At 40.5% G+C, this 3,143-nt stretch overlaps 1 non-coding gene across 1 annotated transcript; it reads left to right on the forward strand.

The window, feature by feature from the left end:
- The first annotated feature begins 2,808 nt into the window (after nt 1–2,808).
- Nucleotides 2,809–2,880, forward strand: Trnaa-agc. Its single transcript has one exon. It is a non-coding gene; the product is annotated as a tRNA-Ala (tRNA).
- The last annotated feature ends 263 nt before the right edge of the window (nt 2,881–3,143 follow it).

Below are 3,143 nucleotides of genomic sequence, written 5' to 3' on the forward strand. Positions count from 1 at the left end.
GATCAAGTAGGTAAAAATACGAGGGCTAGTAGGAAGCCTTGGGTAACAGAAAAGATACTAAATTTAATTGATGAAAGGAGAAAATACAAAAATGCAGTAAGTGAAGCAGGCAAAACGGAATACAAACGTCTTAAAAATGAGATCGACAGGAAGTGCAAAATGGCTAAGCAGGGATGGCTAGAGGACAAATGTAAGGATGTAGAGGCTTATCTCACGAGTGGTAAGATAGATACTGCCTACTGGAAAATTAAAGAGACCTTTGGAGAAAAGGTCTCTTTAATTTTCCTGTAGGCAGAATCTATCTTACCCCTAGTTAGATAAGCCTCTGCATCCTTACATTTGTCCTCTAGCCATCCCTGCTTAGCCATTTTGCACATCCTGTCGATCTCATTTTTGAGACGTTTGTATTCCTTTTTGCCTGTTTCATTTACTGCATTTTTATATTTTCTCCTTTCAGCAATTAAATTCACTATTTCTTCTGTTACCCAAGGATTTCTACTAGCCCTCGTCTTTTTACCTATTTGATCCTCTGCTGCCTTCACCACTTCATCCGTCAAAGCTACCCATTCTTCTTCTACTGTATTTCTTTCCCCCATTCTTGTCAATTGTTCCCTTATGCTCTCCCTGAAACTGTGTACAACCTCTGGTTCTTTCAGTTTATCCAGGTCCCATCTCCTTAAATTCCCACCTTTTTGCAGTTTCTTCAGTTTTAATTCATTGTTAATAACCAATAGATTGTGGTCAGAGTCCACATCAGCCCCTGGAAATGTCTTACAATTTAAAATCTGGTTCCTAAATCTCTGTCTTACCATTATATAATCTATCTGATACCTTTTAGTATCTCTAGGCTTCTTCCATGTATACAATCTTCTTTTATGATTCTTGAACCAAGTGTTAGCTATGATTAGGTTGTGCTCTGTGCAAAATTCTACCAGGCGGCTTCCTCTTTCGTTTCTTAGCCCCAATCCATATTCACCTACCACGTTTCCTTCTATCCCTTTTCCTACTGACGAATTCCAGTCACCAATGACTATTAAATTTTCATCTCCCTTCAGTTCCTGAATAATTTCTTTTATTTCATCATACATTTCTTCAATTTCTTCGTCATCTGCAGAGCTAGTTGGAATATAAATATGTACTACTGTGGTAGGCGTGGGCTTCGTATCTATCTTGGCCACAATAATGCGTTCACTATGCTGTTTGTAGTAGCTTACCCGCATTCCTATTTTCATATTCATTATTAAACCCACTCCTGCATTACCCCTATTTGATTTTGTGTTTATAACCCTGTTGTCACCTGACCAGAAGTCTTGTTCCTCCTGCCACCGAACTTGACTGATTCCTACTATATCTAAGTTTAACCTATCCATTTCCCTTTTTAAATTTTCTAACCTACCTGCCCGATCGAGGGATCTGACATTCTTATCTCCGATAGAAGCTTTAAACAGAAGTAAATCTGAGTAGGAAAAGATAGTTACTGGCTAGTAGGTGAATCAGGCAACTAAATGTCACCAGCGCTTTGTATCCCTCAACAACCAAAAAAATTTTTGACAGCTTATAACAGTAGCTCCACTGTACTGATTCCAGGTCAGATGGAAGCTATATTGATATACTGTTTATGTTATCAATCTCTTAAGAAGTGCTAATATTACAAGAACTCTACGTGTATTTTTTGAATATCAGTCTCAATCGAAAACTTGTAGATCTACTTAACACCACTTTATGACAGGATTATCCAAGTTCGCTCTGACAAAATACATCCCACGGATCACACCTCATTCCTATAGCTTTCACCCTCTACATGTTTGACCATCCAAGGAGAAGTTCAGTGCCACTCATACGAGCAAATGACACCTGTTCAGATTTCAGAAGTGATTACTTCACACATGTATCTCAAGATATAGTGCCTCTACTCAGTCACCCATAAACCATTAAAAGCCATATTTCCCATACGTGTGGCATCAACTGGTGGTCTAGAAGGAAATTCACTCTCTTTATGTGGAACACTGACAGAATGATACAAGACAGCTAGATCAGCGAAGGTTAGCGGAGGCTTGCTCATGTTACCTCACAAGTTTAATTTGAACACTGAAGGGTCAATGATGGAAGTAAAACACAATCTCCACGTGGAAAATCAACACTAGATGGTTCGCTGATGATGTAGTAGCAGCTACCGAAAGTGGTCAGGAATGGATGAACAATGAAACACAATGGCTACAATATGAACTCAGGATAGCAATGTCATCAGCAAATCGCGTAATTGGTATCCTTTCACCTTGATTTTTAATTTTACTCCTGAACATTTCAGAGGTGCACGGCCTTAAACCAAATAATAGTGCACAAAAGTTATGATCTGAGTTGTAACTGGACAATTTGCAAACTAGGGTGGTGTCTGCCTGCGAGAACGAACATCCGCGCAGTTCTTGGGATGTGGCGTCTGGTCAATACAGATGCGCATGAAGATAAATATTAGATGAAATTATACAGTTCCAGAGACCGTATGAAGTCTCAAACATCTACGATGTGTATATACAGACTGCAGCGACGAATAAAAATTTGTCTGCATAAATATACGTTGTAGATGTTGAAGAGGTATCTGGACCCATGCAATTCATTTCATTAGACCACCTATGCCTGGGATCCACGCAGGATTCGGGATTCCCCATTTCGGTCGATGATATTCCAATACATCTGGAGAGCCTCTGCAGTGATGTTCGAGTTGAGGAGGAACACCAAATGGGCTGAGCTGTGGTGGACTGAGGAGGGAGGTGTGCTAGGGTAGGCCACGCAGTGGGGCAAAGACACCGTGCCAGGGTGGCGTAGTGGTTGGCGCACCTGCCTAGCGAGCAGGAGACCCGGGTTACAATCCCGGCCTTGGTTCAAATTTTCGTTCTGTGTGTATACATCGGAAAGAATAGAGTGCAAGTGTTGAGTGAATGTAATACTGCGAACAAAGTGAGATTCATCCGTGTGAAGTCTCAACGTATGGAACACACGCATGCAAATGGAAAGCTATACACTTCTGCTAGTTACATCAGTCACAAAAATATAGCTTAACAGCGACTGTAACAGTTATTTCGGGAACAGTAAATTACCAGTATTCAGCGTATTTCCAACTTGCGTGTAATACCTGCATGAGTACA

Source organism: Schistocerca americana, chromosome 3, assembly GCF_021461395.2.
Source record: "Schistocerca americana isolate TAMUIC-IGC-003095 chromosome 3, iqSchAmer2.1, whole genome shotgun sequence".
In the NCBI taxonomy this organism is placed as follows: Eukaryota; Metazoa; Arthropoda; class Insecta; order Orthoptera; family Acrididae; genus Schistocerca; species Schistocerca americana.